This window comes from Panthera tigris, chromosome B2 (assembly GCF_018350195.1).
Source record: "Panthera tigris isolate Pti1 chromosome B2, P.tigris_Pti1_mat1.1, whole genome shotgun sequence".
In the NCBI taxonomy this organism is placed as follows: Eukaryota; Metazoa; Chordata; class Mammalia; order Carnivora; family Felidae; genus Panthera; species Panthera tigris.
The window spans coordinates 18500757-18525113 of record NC_056664.1 but is presented as its reverse complement, the minus strand read 5'-3'; positions in this window follow the sequence as shown (position 1 = coordinate 18525113).

Below are 24357 nucleotides of genomic sequence, written 5' to 3'. Positions count from 1 at the left end.
GAGCAAAGCTAACTGTCAAAGCCCATTAGCAGCTGCAAAGGGGGAGACGAAAGAATAATACCACCATTATTATTATAGTTGTTCATTGGGGTGAATTGAGTCCTACTTTTTTCCTACCTGAGCAGGGGCGAGAATGTGTCATCTCCAAACAGTGCATTTATATCCCAATGCTGTGTTTTTGTCCATCTTGGCATCCGGTATGGTTTTAAGACATTATCTTCAGCAAAAATGAGCAAAATGAATGCCAAGTTAAAATGTTTTTGAAGCTGTTCGTTGCCGATAGCATTCCAAGACTAAATCCACCTCAGTTAAATAACTGAAATAAAAACTATCATTCTGAAAATCAGACTTGTGTTTGAGTATGATTGGGTGATGCTGACCTGAATAATATTGAGGGAATAAAATTACGAGGGAAAAATATAAGGGCCTCAACTTCACAGTCAAGTCTGGGAGACAGATGTTACTCCAAATGTGTATCTGTTAATGGTACAGGGTCAAGTGAGAATAGTGTAGGAGACTGCAATGCACCGTAAACTAGGTTACAGGGTCAGGGAAGACTTAGCTAAGGAAGTGATATTGAGTTGGGCTTGAAAGGGGGAGTAGGAGTCAGCCAACAAAGGGTTAACTGGGGAGCATGACAGTGGAAGCACTGGGGACAGTACGGTTGAGGGCAAAGTATCTGTGATGGCAAAAACCAGGAGGAGTATGACGTGTCCGAGAGAAAGTTCGTGAGGCTGGAACACACACAGCTGAGGGGAAATGACCCAAAGCAAGTCCAGGTCAGGCCAGCAGGGAAGTCAGGGAGTGTCACTGAAAGTTTTAGGTTAGTGTCTGTGTGTGTATGCCCATGTGGACACTCTCCCATTGTACTTAGGACATGATTATATTTGCGCTTCAATTCAATCACGCTGGCTGGGACGTGGAGAAAGAACAGAGGACACGTGTGGCCTGAATAAAAAGGCAATGACTCGGTCCACATCAGAGGTAATGGAAAATGTCCCTGAGATAAAAAGGACTCGACAATGACACTCCGGCACAGAACGGCATGGATGGCCCACAGGGACAGTGGACAAGGACCGGGTTGTCAGGGAGAGAAGATAGGCTACGTCTTTGGTTTTGAACCTGTTGAGTTCGAGCTGCCTTTGAGACAACCATGTAGAGATAAGAACGGATGGCTGACTAATACAGATTAAGAGCCCTCAGGGTAGACCAAGGCTAAAGTTATTTGAGCAGTGAGATGAGTTCTAAAGCATATATAAGATTGTAATATACAGAGACTGAGGGACATTCCAGAAAGAAATGTGTAATCACACGAAAGCAGGAACATATAGAGTCTGCTCTTTCATTAACCACTAATGTAAAGTATTTTTTATAACATAATTTAATCAAGACTTTAAAAACATTAGGCCCTAAAAGCCATTAATCCATTATTCTCTTTCCATAGTCCAGTGGAATGTTAATTTTAGAGTAGACTCACATAATAGATGAAATAACAGCCTTATAAAGGCTGAGTTCCTACGTTCTATGAAATTTACAACCTTTCTTTTCCTATAATCACAATTTATCCAAAAATTTCTAGCATTTCCTTCAGAATTACGCTTCTCTTTTAAAGGCAAAAATGCCTTTTAAGCTTCTCAACTATTTCCATAATTTGTTAAACTATTGGGTAGATTTTTGGCTCCCCCCCCCACTCCCATTCAGTGTACAGAACACATTTGATCGGATATAACCCACTATTGATAATAGTTTACAAATGAGTTCATTCTTTATTCAAGCTCTTAATTAAGGTCTGTCTCATTGATTGTCTGTGAATATGCTTTCTTGAGGGGAAAAGAAATGTTGAGCGACAGTAAGCTCGCAGGGACTCGCAGGGGGAAACACGGAAGCTAATCTTATCTGCATCAGAGACCACGTGTATCAGATAAGTGTCGTTTCTCCTAGGTGTGGTCATGGAAGAAACTGAGAAAACTACTCCTCTAAAAAACACCAAAGCTTTGAACTCCCACGTAGGGTGTATGAACGATAATACACACATTTCCCTTTCTATGCAGGTCAGAAAAAAAAATATTTTACATGTCTTATTTCCTAAGTCCCTACGAGAGGAGATTGATCTATAATTTTTCGGATACAGAAAAAGCATAAACTTTGAAAGCGGCACTTTGTGTTTCTTCTGTTTTTACTGAGGACAAACTCAAAGTACAAGTAGAATTGCCTGCTGCAAACTCCTTGCAGAACAATTCAAATATCTAATTTAATTGCTTAATCTAATGTGACATGAAAGGGAATGCCATCAACACAGATTCATTTAACTGAGCACACAGTGAAATTATACTCAAGAAACTGGCCAGTGGTTTCAGAACCTAGTACGCTGATTATGCCCATAACATATTTAACGTCATGAGGTTATCAAACACAGTAAGTACTGCCATGGATTATAAAAAAAAAGGTTTTTTTTTTAACATGTTAAAAAGATTTTTCAGGGTTTCCAGAGGGTTTCCTTGTTGACATAAAGTTTATGTTGGAAAAATAGACTCTTCAAAGATTGCATATATTTGAATACAGCTGGTAAACTATAACATTTCTCACACAAGACCAGGAATGCTATTTCTTTATTTCAATATGTATATCATTCTAAAGTGATTAGTTAGTATTATAAACTTACTATTTGATAAATTTTCTCATGGTTAGAAACATGAAAGTGTGCCAATATTCTAGAACAGGGTCCATACCATCATCAAAATTCGTGAATTTTTTTGAGATCCTTTCATGTTCGGGTTCTACTCTAGATCCAGGGAATCAGGAGATTTTAAAAAATAAACAGTCCCGGTTACCAAGGGCCAAAAAGCTAATGGAAGAGAAAGATATATAAACAAAAGGAGTAATTACATTATAGAAGCAGAATGGTCGGACTGGAAAAGTGATCAGGGGTGACTTTATAGTGATGTAAATTTTGTATATAAGTTTAAAAACCAAATAATAATTTGGCAGATAAACAATTTGAGGAAAGGCAGTGCAGGGAAAGGACACAGTATTTCCCCAATAAGGACAGAGGGACCGAAAAGACCTCATATCTTTATGGAGTGGTAGGTAATTATGCACACTGCAATTCAGGAAGAATCTAATGGGCATTTTACCAGAAAAGTGGATTTACAAGTCAATTGCAAGAACATGGACTAAAAGATGAGGCGCCCGGGTGGTTTAGTCGGTTAAGCGTCTGACTCTTGGTTTTGTCTCAGGCTGTGATCTCACAGTTCACGGGTTTGAATCCTGTTCTGCACAGACAGTGCAGAGCCTGCTTGGGATTCTCTCTCTCTCCCTCTCTCTGCACCTCCCCTGCTTGCTCGCACTCTCTCTCAAAAAATAACTAAATAAACATTTTAAAGGGCCATGATTTTAGTCACATCTGCAAAGCCCCTTTAAAAAAAAAAGAAGAAGAAGGCCTTATACTAAAAGATGGCAAGCCAGTGAAGAATTTGCATGGAGAAGTGACAGCATTTTATTTGGGTTTTATTTTTTTAATCTTTTAAAAGTTTGTTTATTTATTTATTATAAGAGAGAGGGAGAGAAGGAGAGAGAGAGAGAGAGAGAGAGAGAGAGAGAGAGAATCCCAAGCAGGCTCCAAGGGGCTTGAACTCATGAACTGTGAGATCATGACCTGAGCTGAAATCAAGAGTCAGATACTTAACCAACTAAGCCCCCCAGGAGCCTATCATCTGGGTTTTAAAAGATGACCACAGTGCAAGGAGAAGAATGAAGTCTATGAATTAATAAAAATGTCAATTCTTCCTAACAATTTGGTTTTTAATGAAATTGAATTCAAATGCCAATAAGGTTGTTGTTTTGTTTTGGTGGAGGAAACACGACAGTCGTCTTCAAATTCATCTTACATCGTTAAGCTAATTGTTTTACATTAAATATCTCATTTGATCCTGCAATCTTAAGAAGTAAATATTGGGGTGCCTGGGTGGCTCAGTCAATTAAGCATTCCACTCTTGATTTTGGCTCAGGTCATGATCTCACGGCTCATGGGATTGAGCCTCGCGTCAGGCTCCGTACTGACAGCACAGGGCCTGCTTGGGATTCTCTCTCTCCTCTCTCTCTGCTCCTCCTTCACTCATGCTCTCTCTTTCTTTACATAATAAATATGTTTTTAAAACAGAAGTAAATATAATTATGCCTATTTATGACATAAGAATTCTGAAATTGGAAAAGTTAAATAACCAAAATCACTCTGATCTCATAGCTTATGTTCTAAAAAATATGACATATGACTTTTTTTGTGGCAATATTTATATTAGAAACTTTTAAATAATCTAAATGTGAAGCTATAGGAGAAGCAATACATAAATTATGATATGGAGAATCTACAAATGATATTATATAATCATAAAAATATATTTGGAAGCATATCAAGGACATAGAGACTTGCTTATAATATAATGATCAATGGACGAGAAAAGCATGGGGAAGTTAGAGTTATATTATTATCTAATTAAAAGGAAAAGGAGGAAGGAGAAAGAAAAGGGTGATGATGAGACAGTATGAAGAAAAAGGAGTAGGGATTGGGGCATACAAAGAGGGAAAGACACAGGAATATTTTAAAATTTATCAGTAGTGTTTATTTTGAAGTTGTGTAGTCACAGGTCATTTTTATTTTATTCTTTCCACTCATTTAGTTTTTATATTTTCTGTAAGATGTATGTACCTCTATCATTAAAAGACAAAGGAATACATTCTTTCTAAATAATTGATTCTAATGGTTTCAATGGAATTAGGTAGCTGAACTCAGATATTATTGGAGACAAAGGATTAACATTTGCCAGTTACCTATCCTGTAAGGTAGGTACTTTTATTCAGAAAATGAATCCGAGTTTCAGAGAGGTGAAGTAACTCATCCAAGGTCAATCAACAAGTGAATGGAAGAGCTAGGATCAGAACCAGGGTCAATGCGTCTCCAGCATATTCTTTAATTCTTGTTTCTTTTATTGAGGTGAAATGCATAGAACATAAAAGTAACTATTTTATGGGAATGCAAGCTGGTGCAGCCACTCTGGAAAACGGTATGGAAGTTCCTCAAAAAACTAAAAGTAGAACTACCCTACAACCCAGCCATTGCACTACTAGGCATTTATCCAAGGGATACAGGTGTGCTGTTTCAAAGGGACACATGCACCCCCATGTTTATAGCAGCACTATCGACAATAGCCAAAGTACGGAAAGAGCCCAAATGTCCATTGATGGATGAATGGATAAAGAAGATGTGGTCTATATATATACAATGGAGTATTACTCGGCAATCAAAAAGAATGAAATCTTGCCATTTGCAACCACGTGGATGGAACTGGAGGGTATTATGCTGAGTGAAATTAGTCAATCAGAGAAAGACAAAAGTCATATGACTTCACTCATAGGAGGACTTTAAGAGACAAAACAGATGAACATAAGGGAAGGGAAACAAAAATAATATACAAACAGGGAGGGGGACAAAACAGAAGAGACTCATAAATATGGAGAACAAACTGAGGGTTGCCAGAGGGGTTGTGGGAGGGGGGATGGGCTAAATGGGTCAGAGGCACTAAGGAATCTACTCCTGAAATCATGGTTGCACAAGATGCTAACTAATTTGGATGTAAATTGAAAAAAATAAAAAATAAACCAAGTTACTATTTTAAAGTGAAGAATCTATTTAGTGAAGTAAAGTGAAAACTATTTTAGTAGCATAGTATATTTACGATATTGTACACCTACTACCACTACCTAGTTCTAAAACATTTTCATCACTCCAAAAAGACCTATATGTATTTAACAGCTGCTTTCCTTTTCTGCCCCCTGCTAGCCTCTGGCAACCACCAATCTACCTTCCGTCTCTATGGACTTGCCTATTCTGGATGTTTCACATAAATAGAATCATACAATATGTGACCTTTTATATCTGGTTTCTTTTCTTTTGAGATTCATCTATGTTGTACCATGTATCAGTACTTTATTCCCTTTTATGGCTGAATAATGTTCCATTGTATAGATATACCACAATTTGTTTATCCATTCATCCTTTGATGAACTGTTTCCAGCTACTGGGAATAATGCTGCTATGAATGACCATTCTTTTAAAGACCTCTAAGAGCTCTTGATTGCTGAAAGCCTACTTTATGCATGGAATTTTGTATGTAGAAGTACAAGAACCAAGTCTCAAAATAGAGTAAAATCACAAGTTATTGGCCCCCAAATAATCTGAGCTATCAAATAAGTTAATTTCTTTAAGGTAAAAGTCACTGAGCAGGTGAAAAGATCTGGGTATCTAAATTTTAAACAAATATCTATAAAATGCAGAGAAATTGTATGATTGATCATTTTTTTATGGGGTAAATTTGAAAAGACTTGACTTTGAGTGCTGAGCAGGTAACTGTAGAATTCTGTGAATTTGGATGTGACCAAGAGGGCCACGACCTTTTCCTTCACCCCCAGCCCCTTCTCCCACATGAGAGGACTCTATTTGGCTTCACATATTCCTAGGCACAAAATTCTTCCCAGTTTAATTCTTCTTCCGTTTAATGTCACACAAAGTATTAAGTGAATGTTAATAAAATGTTCTCAAATTATAAGGAGGGGTCACAATAAATAACCAGCATCCTTTTCTCTACCAGAATTCTGCCTCCTCCCCCACTCCCAAATCCGGACCAGCTCCCACATCTCCTATTCTAATAAATAACAGTGTTACCACTACCAGCATTCTTTTTTCTCAGAAACGTAGGTGACAGACACACTCAAGACCGGTCTCGGTTTTTAACCCAAATGTCTGACTACACAGTCATTACAGTCACTAAAGTGATTGTCCCTAAGAGGAATTCTGATGAATCAGATTTCTTTGCCTTACACTGAAACACAGGGTACAATAGAGGATGACTTCTCACTCACAGCGTAAACCACGGAGGAGATGGATGATAAAAAGCAATAAAGACAATTGAAAAGAACCAGAGTGGGAACCAATGAGCACCAGAAGCAAGAATTGGACTAGCACAGAAGAGCTCCTATAATGAGCAGACCTAACAAGGAAGAAGAAAGAAGAGGGGGGAATCAGGAGTGACAGTAACTGAGTCTTTTTGTTTACCCAGGAAGGCATGAATTTTTGCATTATGGGAAGATAAGAGGAAGAACATAATTGTTTTTGCATTATGAGAAGATAAGAGGAAGAACATAATTGTTATGCTGGATTTATTAAACCAGAACTCACTTTCTGATAGAGACAACATGGAAAACTTAGTGTAAGGTCAAAATCTTCTTCCTTGGAATAATCCCAATGGTGAGCAATGAAACCCACAATACCTTTATTTCTCTCATGTTGAAATTTAGTAAAGACTTCTGGGTAACAAAATGGGTGAATAACTGAGATAAAAAGAGAAATTGGAGATTAAATGTTTTTGTTATAATTAGTTAACACCGAAGCACCTAAAGAGCACATACAAGTTTGTAAAAGAAATATTAAGACCACAATAGGAAATTACCAAACACCTTAACTACTTGAAGGACAATTTATAAATAAAGAAACATAAAAAGAAAGGCCTAACCTGAGAGTTTAATAAATACAAATTAGGAGCGCCTGGACGGCTCAGTGGGATGAGCATCCAACTCTTGTTTTCAACCCAGGTCATGATCCCAGGGTCTTGGGATCGAGCCCTATGTTGGGCTCCTTACTGAGCATAGACCTTGCTTAAGATTCCCTCTTCTCCCTCTGCCCCTCTCACCCCCTCTTTCACTCAAAATAAAATAAAATAAAATAAAATATGAAATGAAATGAAATACAAATTAGCCCAACACCAAAATATGTTATATCAAATAAATAAGCAAAATTTTATTTTGTTTTCATGTTCATCACTAGAGTAGACTAGAATAGAAATTGTAATATTTATGCATCATTGATAACAGTGCAACCCAGCATGGATTGGGAATTCAATATGGAAACATGGCTCAAGCACTGGAAAAGTGTTTCTACTCTTGGATATAGTAATTCCACAGCTGAAAATGTTGCCTAAACCAACACATGGGGAAAAACTACATACAAAAAAATGTTTAGTCCAGAATTATTTACAAATACTTGGAAATAATTCAGTAGATGAGTAGTTCAACAAATCAGAGTACACTTAGGAAATATAAGACATTAAAAAGATAATTTTGAAGGCTTGTAGTAAGACAATACTTGTTCTGAGTTTATATATTTTGTTAAACTCAGAACAAGTATTGTTCTGTATATATATATATATATGTATATTTGTATATGTATATTTGTATATATGTATTTGTATACATATACATATATATACATATACATATGTATACATATATATACACATATATATGTATATATGTATATATGTATATATATATACAGAACAATATATATATATATTTATATATAATATAATATAATATATATTATATATAATACATATAATATATATTATATAATATATAAATTATATATATTATATATAAATATGTATAATAAGTAATTATAAATATATATACACATATATAATATATGTAGAAATTATGTACACTTAAGGATATGCCTGGGGAGAAAAACCTCAGACTCCTACTGACTAAACTTGTTTGGGCATTAAGGTTAAGATTTTTTTTTGTCTTTTCTTTGTGTAGAAATCCATTCATGTGGCTATGATATTTGTGTAACAAATGTGACTACATAAATTCCATTTTAATAATAATACACATTTGCAAGTATAAAGTTAAATTTACACATATAAAGTTGTTGTTTTCAGCCACACAAAACTTGTGCTATCTATTGCTGTTGATGGGGCATTGCTTTGCTCAGTATTAATTCCATGGTCCTCAAACACTTGAAGATTCTACCATGTAATTTAAAAAGAGATTTGGTGGGGCACCGAGGTGTCTCAGTCAGTTAAGCATCCGACTTCAGCTAATGTCATGACCTCATGGTTCAAGTTCATGAGTTCGAGCCCCGCATTGGGTTCTGCACTGACAGTGCAGAGCCTGCTTAGGATTCTCTCTCCCTCTCTCTTACTCTCCCCCACTTGCACACATGCTCGCGTGCTCTCTCTCTCTCTCTCAAAAATAAAGAAATAAACTTAAAAAATAAATAAAAAAGGATTTTGTGAAAATCATTCTCAAAACTGATCTTGGAGATCACTTTGTTTTCTATTTTCTAGAAAAGTAGCCATGATTCTTAACTGCCCTTATTAGTTTCTTATTCTCAAGAATATTTATTTTTATTTTTTCCCTTTTTTTAATGTAAATTTTTGTTAGTTAATGTACAGTGCAATATTGGTTTTAGGAGTAGAATTCAGTGGTTCATCACTCACACACAATGCCCAGTGCTCATCACAAGTGCCCTCCTTCGTACCCGAAGGTACCCAAACGCTCAGTTTGTTTTCTATCATTAGGAGTCTCTTGTGGTTTGTTTCCTCTCTCTTCTCTTCCCACCCTCTTCCCATATGTTAATCTGTTTTGTTTCTTAAATTCCACATATGAGTGAAATCATATGGTATTTGTCTTTCTCTAATTGACTTATTTTGCTTATCATAATACACCCTAGCTATAACCACATCATTGCAAAGGGCAAGATTTCATTCTTTTTGATGGCTAGATAATATTCCATTTTTTATATATACCACCTCGTCTTTATCCATTCACCAGTTGAAGGATACTTGGGCTCACTCCATAGTGTCACTGTTGTACATAATGCTGCTATCAACATTGGGGTGAACGTAGTCCTTCAAATCTGTATTTTTGTATCCTTTGGGTAAATACCTAACAGTACAATTGCTGGATCATAGGGTAGTTATACTTTTAGTTTTTTGAAGATCCTCCATTTTATTCTCCATAGTGGCTGCACCAGTTTGCATTCCCACCAACAGTGCAAGAGGTTTTCCCTTTCTCTGCGTCCTACCAATACTTAGTTCCTTGTGTTGTAAATTTTAGCCATTCTAACAGGTATGGGGTGGTATCTCATCATGGTTTTGATTTGTATTTCTCTGATGATGAGTGATGTTGAGCAATTTTTCATGTGTCTGTTGGCCATCTGGAGGTCTTCTTTGGAAAAGTGTCTATTCATGTCTTCTGCCCATTTCTTAACTGGGTTATTTGTTTTTTGGGTATTGAGTTTGATAAGTTCTTTACAGATTTTGGATACTAACTCTTTATCAGATATGTTGTTTACAAATATCTTCTCCTATTCTGTAAGCTGCCTTTTAGTTTTACTGATTGTTTCCTTCTCTGTACAGAAGATTTTTATCTTGATGAAGTCCCAATAGTTCTTGTTTGCTTTTGTTTCCCTCGCCTTTGGCAATGTGTCTAGTCAGAAGTTGCTCCGGTCAAGGTCAAAGAGGTTGCTGCCTGTGTTCTCCTCTAGGATTTTGATGGTTTCCCATCTCAAATTTAGGTCTTTCATCCTTTTTTTTAATCTTTCATCCATTTTGAATTTATTTTTGTGTATAAGAAAGTGGTCCAGTTTCATTTTTCTGCATGTCGTTGTCCAGTTTTTCCAACACCATTTGTTGAAGACTGTTTTTTTCTCGGTTGGATATTCTTTCCTGCTGTTTTGACGATAGTTGACCATATAGTTGTGGGTCCATTTCTAGGTTTTCTATTCTGTTCCGTTGATCTTTGTGTGAGTGTGTGTGTGTATGTGTGTGCGCGCGTGTGCCAGTACCATACTGTCTCAATGATTACAGCTTTGCAATATAGCTTGAAATCCGGAATCGTGATACCTCCAGTTTTGCTTTTCTGTTTCAGGGTTGCTTTGGCTATTCTTTTGCACCTCCATACAAATTTTAGGATTGTTTGTTCTAGCTCTGTGAAAAAAATGCTGGTGGTATTTTGATAGAGATAAGCATTTTCATTTTTAAATCTATCGAAATAGATGCTAAACTTTTACTAGAAAAAGAAAGTGTAGTTGAGAAAATAAACTAATATCAAGAATTTAATGCACTCTAAAAATTTTTAGTAATTGGATGTGTGAATTAATAGATAAATGGGAAAGAAAACAATTAGAATATGACATCTTTGATATTAAACACTTTAAAAATACAAAGTACCGGCAGTGTAGGTTAGTTTTATTGGTATGCTACTGGGCACCCAGGAAGCTAAATGAATCCATGCACACTTCCAAAGGACAGAAGTAGACCGAAACTATCACATAAGTCCATGCAAAGAATGAGGCAATGATCTAATAATCTGGGGCTCTTTAGTTCAATTTTCATATTTCTCAAACACTGATCGGTGGAATACTAATGATCCTCACTGTGTACATGAACATCCTTAAAAAGTGATGTGGTTAGAAGCTAAATACAATGAAAAATATTTCATGTTACAACACTCTTTACCATAGATTTATTTTAACTCAACAATTTCTGAGACTGTCAGAAATTCTTACTGATTTCTGACCGATCTCTTACTGTCTATGGGACACTAGGAATATCAATCTGTTAATATCTCCTGGGACACTAGGAACACAATTTGGGAAAGGATTCCTTCAATACAACTGGCATATCCTTGTTTGATTGTAGGAGTCTTTGCGTGAACCACAACTATTGGAAGAATTTGTTTCCTTCACCCAAAAGAAAAAGTACCTGTTTTTTTCTATTAACTTCAAATACCCACATCCCTATGAAAGCCAACACATAACATTTTTTAAAAAAATAATTGAATCACATAACTCCAGATAAATTTGGGAAAGACGTAATAGATGCACCGTCACATATGTTGTGTGTTACATGAAAAACATATTTTGCATCAGTGGTTATTGTTCCCTATGAGAAAAATGTGTGTAAGAAGTCCCATGATGACTGAAGAAAATGATGGTAGGATTGTACATTACTCTGTTCTTGGCTAGGGTTTGCTACTCTCTCTTGGAGGTTTAAGGGTTTGTTTTGAGGAGAAGGAAGGTAGCAAGTGAAGTTGTGTTTCTTCCAAAACAAAGTGTTTAAAAACAGCAACAAGAACTACCTGTTGTCCAGCCTACAAGGATAAGAGTTATCATGTTGGTTTTAAGTGGCCGTGTTAGCCATGGGTAGGAAGAATTTGGATCCTCATCAGTGACCTCTGCAGTCAATGACGGAGCTAGATAGACCAAGGAGGACAATGGTGGAAGAACAATAAGCACGATCATCTGTTTATCAACCCCCATTGGGGTATCCACATATCTTGCCATTGCTTTGAGCAGCCTGGGGACTCACTGGAGCTCTCTTTCTCATATGTAGTTATCCTTAAAGGTGACAACCACGCTAACATAATAGCCAATGCATAACAAGAACAAGAATGCTTTTTCTCTCTACACCACTAGATTCAGAACAGTTTTTCAAAACCATTAGACTCCAAGTCCATAGGCTTGTGCAATGGAGAGTTGGCTTCCAAGGAAATTACCTTTATGGCAAAACTACCATTTATTTAGGGTTTGCAATGTGCCAGGCTGTGTTGATTGTTTTGCATGGATGGTTTCATTTTATATTCACAGCAACCTTATGACATAGACAATTTTATTCTCGACATCTTAAAGATGAGAAAACTACAAAACAGAGATGGTTAGTAACTTGCCCCAGAGCACATAGCTTGTACTCATGGCTGGTCTAGACTAAAACAGAAGTTGTAATATTTATGCATCACTGATGACAACACGTGATTTTGGAAAGCAATAGGGAAACATGTCTCACGGACTCTATCTACTCTTTAGTAATTCCTCTGCTAAAAATGTTGACATCTGGGCTTCGCTGACCCTAGAGGGACTGCTCCTCGCAAGATGAGCCAATTCCTAGAAAGAGTAAACTGGCCAATGAGTGCACCTCTCAAGTACAATCCAACCAATCCAGAGCCCATATCCCCAGCCACTTCTTTTGTCATGCTCTCACTTGCCGGATCACTATCCACCTGCCCGGGGATCCATAGGGTCAAGTACCAGTTAGGGAGGACCCTTATGCCCCCAGAGCCTGCTGAAATTATTCAGATTAGACAATCCTAAACTTGCTTATTCTGCCTTTTCTGTTCCTTCCCATTGAAACCGCAATAAAACCTCTTCCACAAATTTCTCCCTCTCCCTCTGCCACCTCAAACTCCTGGTGCTTCCTTGTGTGGCCCTCCAAGGTATGGTGTGCCCCTTCTCTTCAGATCTAAGAGTGTAACAAGCAATGTCTTCAAATGGCAGTTGTCTCCTGATCTGTTGGTCTCAACATATTCGAATAGTAATGAAACCTGTTTTAAAACATGCTGTGATGTCAATATCTGTAGTCTTTCTGTCGATCATAGAGATTCCTATTGTCATCATGTGTATACAAAGCCTGCTCTGGCCAGGTAGGTAAAAGCCTCCTATATCTGTCAAGAACTTTTAAACATAGGAATAAAAATGTCACCAGTGCCTTCAATAACCGTACATCAGCCTCACATGTCATTGTATTGATCTGTTAAAATGCAAAGGAATTTAAAGTTCTAGAAATAGTTACCCCAGTTTCTATAGCCAGATCTGATTAATAAGGAAATTAATACTGTTAAGATAAGAAGCCTATTGGTATACTTTTAACGCATAATGACTAGCTTTATGGCTTAAGAAATTGCTTGTCTTGGTAAATTGCTACATCAGTCTGCATTACACATTTGAAGTGTACATCTGAAAGGTATGATTTCGAGACTTACTTCTTGTTAGAAGTAGCATGAATGTAATTACCGTCAATCCCAACATCTGGAATTAACAGGATAAAAACTCAACACTTTTGAAATTACCATGTTTTTAGATTATTTATTTTAAATGGCTAAATTGATTTCTTCTTTTCAAAAAAATGGTAGGGGAAAAAATTTCTCCCAGGCTAAGACCCGATGAGCGGAGTTTTCGCCTAGAGCAAATTTTTACAGCTCAGTTATAAACCCCTGAAATAGGAGTTCATAATGGAAACAGCTGCTCAACCTTAACTATTGCGGGTGCCACTATAATAAAAACGGCAGGAGTTCACATTAACATTGGCTTCCCTTTACACTCTTTCCTGTTACCCATCCATTAACCAAACTACACTACCTAATGGAGGTAAAGGCTACAGCTTTTACTCCCAACAAAAATAACAAGATAGGCAACTTACAGGTGGTAAATAACATATTCCTCCAAACATGAAAGTGTACAAATATCCCCTGGAGGCTAATCTCCAATCTAAGGAATAGCATCCCACTCCAATGATTTCAAATTAGGAATAATATCCCAGCCCACAAAACACTAAACAATGACACCTATTCCCTGTTTATTTTTTTTTTTGAAATGTATTACATTTCAATACTTATAAAGACAATATAATTTCTAAAAAAAAAACTCTCCTTTATAATAGTGCTATCTTTTTAATCCATGCGTAATACACTGACAGGTAGATGATTTCCTGAAATGAGAAACAATATTTGAATTAAAGTCACTAAATATTTCATCCATCGATACTACCACAGTGTGATTCAGACTAAAACGTAAAGGAGTTTCACTTGAGTGCCATTTTTGAAATCTTTGAGAAACAAAAAGAAACCGGTTGAGGCTTAGATTAGGTCACTGTCTTTTTCTTTTCAAGGAGCTACGAAGTGGAGGGTAGGATAAGCCACAATTTTTGTGTGATGTAACTGCACTGTTGCCTTACAAAGGAGAAAGCAGAGAGAAGGCATCACATTCATTAATTTTTTTCTATCAGAAGACAGTTGCCTTAGAGAGCTTTAAAGTTTGAAGACTTTATTCTGAAGTTTGGAAGTCACATAAGGCGAATCTACTATGGTTGCGTAGAATTCGCAGGCGGCACCTTGTGCTGACGGAAAGGAGTGACCCTTTCAGAGTTCTGGTAGATTCTAAAAGCCAGGCCAACTCACCATCCAGTGAGTGAATGCCCACCTCCCTGGGTGAATATGATGCTGTGGAACTTGCCTGATAAATATCTCTTTTATAATAATATCCTTTTAGAATCTTTAGTCCCCATCACTTGGTCTTGAGTTCCATTCAGTACATGACAATGTGACAATAGCAAAGTCCCACCACATAAGACCCAGTCTGTTTCCGCATGAAGGTAAGTTTGTTGTGACCCCACTTAAAGCCTATGGCTGACCTATTTTCTATTTGAAAAATCAATCAAAGACGTCACTGCATAAAATGTAAACATTTAAATGACTGTTATTCTTTTTTCTTAAGTGGGTGCTGGGCGTGGAGCCCAACACCAGGCTTGAACTCACAACCCTGAGATCAAGACCTGAGCTGAGATCAAGAGTCAGACACTTAACTGACTGAGCCACCCAGATGCCTTTAAATGTGTGTTATTTGAACATAATCACCCTCTGAACCATTTTCAAGACTAAGCTGAGATCTCGGTCATGAAACAGGTAGGAGGAATGAAGAAGACTGAAATCCCACAATCTCCATGAAGCCATCTTGACAAACTGGAAATGGCGTATTGATTTCTACCCAACATAACTCTGTCTGAGCACGCAACATGCCTGCCTCTTCCCTCGCTGCAAAAAAAAAAAAAAAAAAATACAGTGGTGCCATTGTCTCTAATGCAAATGTCTTAGATATTGGCATGGTTTCTGAACTGGGCCATTGTTTATAGTGTCAACCATATATCCTATGATCTTTTCTTTTTTTCCACATTGATTTTGAAAAGTAAGTTAGCAACTACCACTCTTTGATTCATTTGTGAGATACAGTCCAGAATATGTCCAGGTGAATAGTTTAAGTAAATAATTTTAATAAATATTGTGATTTTAAAGATAGCCACAATTAGCAAGTAAAGATTTCTTGTATATTATAGGTATATATTTTCTTTCTAATACATATATATACACACATATATATGTGTATATCTAATACATATATATACACACATATATATGTGTATATATACATATATACACATATATACATATATACATATATATACATATATATACACATATATATGTGTATATATATACATATATATACATATATACATATATACATATATATACATATATACATATATATACATATATACATATATACATATATATACATATATGTATACATATATATACACATATACATACATATATATATATATAAAATCTGTATAGCTTTGGGAAGCTCTTAGAAGTAATGTACAAAATATTTTCTGGAAAATGTACAATTCACATGTATATGATATTGCATGTACAATTTCAGAAAAGTTAAAAGACCTCTTTGCCTACCTATGAAGTTCCTAGATACACAAAAACCCTAAGTTAAGACCCTTGATTTCAGGGACTACAGTAAGTATAATTATTTTTCCCAAGATTCTTCTGGAATACATATGAAAAATGAGATTCATAATAAGAAATTTAGATTCCATTCTTAGATCTCCTTCTGTATGACTTTAAAAAATACCTTATTTATTCTTCTTGACCAGTCTTCTACTTTGGACCATGATGAGACCAGGGTCACTGGGGGCTCATCCTTGAACATTTTTTCAACAAATAAGTTTACAAAGCAGGGAAACTAGTGGAAAGGCATCCTACTTCCTAGATACACAAACATACCTGCAAACACATATGTTTTTGTAAAGCAAAGGATACTTGCTTTGGAAAGCTTTAAAATTTGAGAGGCTTGTCCTAAGACCTTATAAATTGTACTCAGGCATATTTTGTGTGATCTCTTAGAGGGTATTATGGCAACCGGCCTTCTTGTGCTTACCAAAGGACTGTCCATTACAGGGTTTTACTTGACCTTGGAAAATATAGAGGACCCCACTTATACATTTTATTAAATTGTATTACACAGCACCATAGGAGTGGTTCTAAAGGTGTCGCTCCTAGACCAGCAGCCAGCAGCGATATGAGGAACTTGTCAGCCAGGCAAATCCTCAGCCCTACCCCACGACCTGCAGAAACTCTGGGGATGCGCCCCCCCCCCCCAGGCAAGCCCTCCATGGGACTCTGGTTGGGAATCACTGTGCTACCGAAACTCGCCTTCCACAGGAAGCTGTATTTTAACAGTAACCTGAGCCCACACGGACACCCGAGTCCCAGAAGTGATAACACAAGTCTCCTCAGCTCTCCAAGGCTGACAAATCATTTCCCTTAACTACACCCCACTTTCCACATCAACACTTGCTCAGAACTCTCTGTTCACCTCATGATATAAAAGACTAAGTTTCAAAAGATCAAACAGACTAAAATCTGGGCATCTGAGGGAGATGTGGATTTCTTGCCGGCATAAGCCCCCCTCAAAGTGTGTCTTTCTATTGCTTGGATGAGAAAAGAAAATCCAGTTTAATAAGCAAATGTGCCTGTTTTCTTTTAAAAATAGATACGTATGTGTTTGCTTAATTTGGGGCTTAGGCTCTTCAGATCATAAAAGTCCAAATGAATTTCACTAGCAATTTCCCTGGAGAACCACTGATGATAATTATTATTGAGAAAAAAAAAATCAACACTTTAAATTACAGTTACAAATCATATATATATATATTTTTTTACTTTTAATTTTCACCATATTGTACAAATACATCTAATTATTCTCACGCCACATAGTATGCTATAAAGTGCCTTAGGGGACTGATTGGTTTATCAATTCAATTAGAAAGTTGGTTGTTTTGATTAACGTCAACTATTATCTATTATAATGAGTATCATAATGCCATCTAATTAAGACAAAGAAAGTGCTTAAAAATTTCTAAACCTATTGCTGGCATGGGTAAAAATAAAAACAACAAAAGGCTGTCTGGTTTCATTCACTATAGAAACAGCCCAACAAATCTCTCTCTCTGGAACCACTACGGTTCTAGAACTCTGTAACAATGAGTACACCTGCTGATCTTCAGGAGGCATCAGGAAAGGGTGCTTCATGTCTGTGGGCTCTGTCCAAGGAGGCAGGGAAACGGAGCTAGTCAGGGGATACGGTAGTATTTAGTATTTACCCCTGGCTTTCAAGCAGGAAGAAAATGAAGGGCAACCTTCCTTTTCCATGACAAGCGCCCTAAAACTAATACTTCCAGGGATACCTCAATGCTTCTCAAAGGCCTTTTCTGCCTAAAGGACATGGCAGATCTCACTTGCCAGCAGTGGGTGACTTGGGTTGGGACACAGTAGGACGGGGCAGGACAGCAGGGTCATCTGCCCAGCCCCCATGACCAGTGTGGTCCCCCGGAAGCCCCGGAATGCTGGGTACTCTGAAAGAACATCCAGATGCCTGGGCTATGCCTTTGAGCAATCATTTAATTAACAGCTATGTACCTCTGTTGTCTCAATATGGGGACAGTCTCAGAATTATTATAAGAGGAAACTGATGATCTTTTTGGAGGGCTATCGAAGAGTAAAAAGATCTTAGCCTGCTCAGGCTACCGTAACACAACACCACAGATGGGGTAGCCAAAAAACAGCAGACATTTATTTCTCACGGTTCTGAAAAGCCAAAAATTCCAAGATCAAGGTGTCGGCTGATTCGGGTCCCGGTGAGGGCTCTCTGCCTGGCTAGCATTCAGCTGCCTTCTCACTGTGACCTCACAAATAGGGAAGAGAAGAGAGTTCTGGTGTCTCTTCCTCTTCCTGTGAGGGCACCAACCTTACAGGATCAGGACCCCACCCTTAGGACTTCACTTAACCTTAATTACCTCCTTATTCCAAAAACGGCCACATTAGGGGTCAGGGGTTTAACATATGAATTTGGGGGGGGAACGATTCAGTTCACAGCAAGAATTACACTGATGGCAATTTTTTTTTTAATTCTATAGGATCAATTCAGAGATAGCACCAGGCTCATATTGTTTCTTTTTTCTTTTTTTCAGCTATAGCAAAATTAGATTCTTTCAAGTGTCTTACTTGGGAGGAGGAGAAGGGGCAGAAAAATAAGTTAAATTTTATGAGAATTTACTGCTTATGGAGTACCAGGTATTCTGAATTTGGACACGGCAAACTTTTTTTTTTAATTTTTTTAACGTTTATTTTATTTTTGAGAGAAAGAGACAGGGTGTGAGCAGGGGAGGGACACAGGAAGAGGGAGACAAAGAATCTGAAGCAGGCTCTAGGCTCTGAGCCATCAGCACAGAGCCCAAAGCAGGGCTAGAACCCATGAAACTCGAGCTCAGGACCTGAGCTGAAGTGGGAGGCTTAACCAACTGAGCCACCCAAGCGCCATGGACAAGGCAAATTTGCATGGGGGATAGCACTGAATACTTACATAATTGAGACATTTCTTTGGGTTGTGCCTGAGTGTCCTGAATTCTCCCTGCAATTCTCAGTGTGTTTCTGCTTCACTGACTTCCCTTCTGGCCTGTGAATGTTAAGATTATCATTTTATGATGTGTCCAAACAAAGGGAGATACTTGGGTCAAAATATTAGATTCTCCACACTCTCTTAATCCATTTGCAAAGAATTGTTATCTGTAAGTCAGATATTTTCAGTAACTTGTATCATTAGTCCTGTGTACTTTTGCATTTTTTAATTCAGTTTTTTTTTTTTTAATCATGGTAACTGTACTCTTTAATTTCCATCACTTGTTTCACCTCCCCTTTGGTAAGGACCAGTTTGTTCTCTATATTTTTTTTTTACTTTTTTTTTTTAACATTTACTTATTTTTTTGAGAGAGACAGAGCATGAATGGGGGAGGGGCAGAGAGAGAGGGAGACACAGAATCCGAAGTAGGCTCCGAGCTGTCAGCACAGAGCCCGACCCGCGGCTCGAACCCACAAACTGTGAGATCATGACCTGAGCCAAAGTCAGACGCTTAACCAACAGAGCCACCCAGGTGCCCCGTGTGTTCTCTATATTTAAGAGTCTGTTTCTTGGCCTCTCTCTCTCTCTCTTTCTCTCTCTGTCTCTCTGTCTCTCTTTTTTCTTTGCTTGTTTGTTTTGTTTCTTAAATTCCACATGGTGTTTGTCTTTCTCTGACTGACTTATTTTGCTTAGCATTATACTCTCCAGCTCCATCCGTGTTGTCGGGAATGGCAAGATTTCATTCTTTTTTAAGCCTCCCGGTCATCTATCGATGAGCGCTTGGATTGCTTTCATAGTTGCTTTCATAGTTGGATTGCTTTCCAACTATGAAATAAATAAATAAAGGCTGCAATAAACATAGGAGTGTGCGTATCTCTTTGAATTAGGGTTTTTGTACCCTTTGGGTAAAGACCCAGTAGTGCTATTGCTGGGTCATAAGGTATATCTATTTTTAAGTTTTTGAGGAACCTCCACACTGTTTTCCAGAGTGGCTGCCCCAGTTTGCATTCCCACCAACAGTGCAAGAGGGTTCCCGTTTCTCCACATCCTCGCCAACACTTGTTTCTTCCTTTCTGCATTTTCAATGGATTTATTTTTGTCGATGATGCCGATCTCACACACACACACTTGCTTGTATCTAGAACTATGGCAGCATCTCTGAACTCGAGCATGACCAAGTTTTAAAAGATTGAGAGATTTTGGGGCGCCTGGGTGGCTCAGTCGGTTGAGCGGCCGACTTCGGCTCAGGTCACGATCTCACAGTCCGTGAGTTCGAGCCCCACGTCGGGCTCTGTGCTGACCGCTCAGAGCCTGGAGCCTGTTTCAGATTCTGTGTCTCCCTCTCTCTCTGACCCTCCCCCGTTCATGCTCTGTCTCTGTCTCAAAAATAAATAAACGTTAAAAAAAAAATTTTTTTTTAAAAAGATTGAGAGATTTTATTTCATTTTAGGATGAATACTTCTGTGGGGAAGTGGTTTTGATGACAAAACTTAGGTTGAACGCTTTTGAAAAGCCATTTTGGCCAAGTTCCTAAGCTGAGACTGTATTTTTTGCTTTTGGTTTGTTTGTGGTCCCGGGTCGGTCTTGAAACCACAATCATCGGGAGGTAACCACTGCGATGTGTGCATGTATGTGCACATGTATACCTAGGCATGTAGGTATGCATATATAGATATATGTATATACCCACATATGTGTGTACATATATGTATATGTATATATACATATATATGTGTATAGTCTCACTATACACATATAGTGTAATATAATCTCTCTTGCCAATTGCCATGATCTATTGGAAAACAACAGTTGGTTTTCGTTCCATGAAGGAACCAATTGATTCTTCAGGTGCAGACACTGGCTTCTTAATGGCAAAATGGGACTGCTCTAGCAAGCTGATTCAGCAAAATGAACTCTGAATTGGTCCATTCGTCACAGTGAGGGGAAGCTTCAAACCAGAATGGCTCGCTTGTGTATAATAAAGATGGAAAGTGGTCTTTCAGAGAGTGGTTCTTCTCTCCACCTTTGAGCACATTGCCTCTCGTGACTGATAGGTATCAGCTGTCAGGCAGCCCCAGGTACCCGACAAAAATGTACTGAGCCTCAGCTCAAGCTTCTGATGTCACGTGTTTTAGACAGAAGTTACAGAGATGCTGCAGGAGCAAACTTACTCTCTCCTGTTTTTCCCTTCCCTCTCTCACAAGGTTGCGAGGCTCCTAAACGTTTCCAAACCACACCCCTGTTGCATCCCGGGCAGAGCAAGCCCCTCATTTTGTCCTGATCGGCCGCCTATGAAGCTGCTTACACAGACCTATGATTCTTGTCCTGCATTTTTCCTGTGCTCCTTACAAGTTGAACCACTTGAAAGGGATGAATGGTAATGAATTAGAGGCATTTTGAACAAGAAATTCATTTGCCTCACATAGAAATATCATGATCAAGAAAGGTGAGTGATGGGGCGCCTGGGTGGCTCAGTGGGTTAAGCGTCCAGCTTCAACTCAGGTCATGATCTCACGATTCCTAGGTTCGAGCCCTGCATCGGGCTCTGTACTGACAGCTCAGAGCCTGGAGCCTGCCTCAGATTTTCTCCCTCTCTCTCTTACCTTCCACTTGCATTCTGTCTCAAAATAAAGAAATAAACATTAAAAAAAAATTTTAGGGGCGCCTAGATGGCTTGGTTCGTTGAGCGTCCAACTTCGGCTCAGGTCATGATCTCACGGTCTCTAAGTTCAAGCCCTGTGTTGGGGTCTGTGCTAACAGCTCAGAGCTTGGAGCCTGCTTCTGATTCTGTGTCTCCCTCTCTCTCGCACCTCCCCACTCACGCTCTCTCTCTCTTTTTCTGTCTCTCTCTCTCTCTCTCGAAAATAAACATTAAAAAAGCTTTTTAATTAAAAAAATTTTAAGTGTGTGTATGTGTGTATGACTATGAAAAAAACATATAAAAAAGGAAAAATGAAAAGTTTGATCTACATGAATAAAACAGCACTTTTTCTTGATGCTTTGATGCTCTCTTTTTATGTTAAAACCTTCTGCATGAAACAGAGAAATGTCTAAATTCATATTCCATGAAATCTGTGAGCTCAGCTACTGCTCCTTCTTTAATGTGATGTCTTTAGGATATGAACCCATTACTATAATGATCTGATTGGTAAAGAGAGGCCATTAGATAGTTTTCTCCAAAGAGATAGCTGTCAGAAAGAAATAGTGATTACAGGGAGAAAAGCTTTTTTTCTAAAACTTCCATTTTGCCATTTTATCTACAGTAAAAAAATTTATTCTTCCGTGCCCAATAAATTCCCAAGAGTTTGGAGTTCTGATAATAGTAGATTCCTTTACATGCACAGTAATTGTTGAATACTCATTACAAATGGGTTTCCAAAGTGCATTTTTGATGCATGCATATTGTTTCAATGAATGAAAATGTGCTTGCACTGAGGGAAAAAAGACACTGGAATGCCTGATACTGATTACCTTGCATTAATCTATGAAACACAGAAAAAAGAAAAATCAAGCTGCTCGAATAACCTCTTCTTACCAATAGTGTAAAGTCTACCGTGTTCACTTAACTATTATCCAATGTATATGTCTTCCTTTCCAGATTTAGGGCATGTCTGAATATTTCCAGTTCCTTTCTGATATTATAAATTGGAAATGCTCACTTAGAACACATGGGCTCTTGGATCAAAGGTGATCAATTATTATGACTGCACAGGAAGGTATTTCTGTATTTTAAAACCACAGCAGTGGGTTTCCGGAGGGTTCTTTTGCAAAAAAAAAAAAAAAAAAAAAAAAATTTTTTTTGAATGTGTCACCTAGAAAAACCCAGAGAAGTAAGACTGGATGTTTCAATCAAGGAATGGTTGTTGGTGGGCAGATCAGTAAGGAGTTCAGACTCTGAAACTAGGAGATAAGTAAATCTTCAGCAAACTGCAGCAGAGAGCTAAGGTGGACAAAACGAGTTTCCATGAATCATTGATCAAATATTTATTTAGTGTCTACTATGGGCCAGACAAAAATCCTGGCCAGGAGGAAGCCCACATTCTTGTGGCATTCATATCCTAGTGAGACTTATTATAGTCTAGTGAATTTTGGCATCCCTCTAAAGGGATTAGACTCATCCCTAGTTTAATACAATTGTGGTCAAGTTCATAATAAATGAAGTTTTATTAAAAAAAAAAAACCCAAGTTAGTGAACATACTTCAGGAGAAATAAGCAGTAAAAGGAGAAAAAGGAAAAAAAGTGTGATTAGAGTTGAAGTTTAAGTGAGATTTACCAACTTTCTTATTTTTTATTGGGAAGAAGGCAACTTCTGATCTTTATTCCTTCTTAATGTTTCCTGCGTGTCGTATTTTTTTTTTTTCACATCCAGCACGAAGCCCAAGGTGTGGTGAACTCAAGACCCTGAGATCAAGACCTGAGCTGAGATCGAGAGTCGGACGCTTAACCACTGAGCCACCTAGGCACCCTGTGTTATATTTGTTTTCTATTGCTGGGCAACAAACCACTATAAAATTAGGGGCTTAAAACACCAAAGATGTATTATCTCACAATTTTTATGGATATGGGCTCTAGGTCTCACCAGGTTGAAATCAAATTGTTGGTGGGGGCTTGACCTCATCTGGGGCTCATTGTCTTCTTCCAAGGTCACCGGTTGGTTGCAACCAGAATTGATTGCCTTGCAGATGTGGGACTGAGGTCACCATTTCCTTGCTGACTGCTGGCTGTGGGTGGCTCTCAGTCCCTAGATTCTCCCAGCTTATAGCCCATCTCATAGCAGAATATTTACATCAGAGAATCTCTACTCTTGGGGACTCAACTGATGGAGTGTCACCCAGAATCATATCCCTTTGAATGAACTCAAAGTCAACTCATCTACAAAATCCCTTCACCTTCGCCATGTATCCATCATATAATGTAACCTAACCACAAGGGTGGACATCTCATCGTAGTCACAGATTCTGTGCGCTTTCAAGTGGAGGGAACCACACACCGTATACCCACCAGGGAAATCTTGGGAGCCATCTTGGAGTTCTGCCCAAGACGTAGTCTCCATCATCTGCTCTTTTGTGGTTACCTCCAGGGTCATGCTACCTCTCTTCTGCTTACCCAGTGGCAAGAGCCAGAGATCTGGAGTAGAATAAGGTGAAAGTAACGC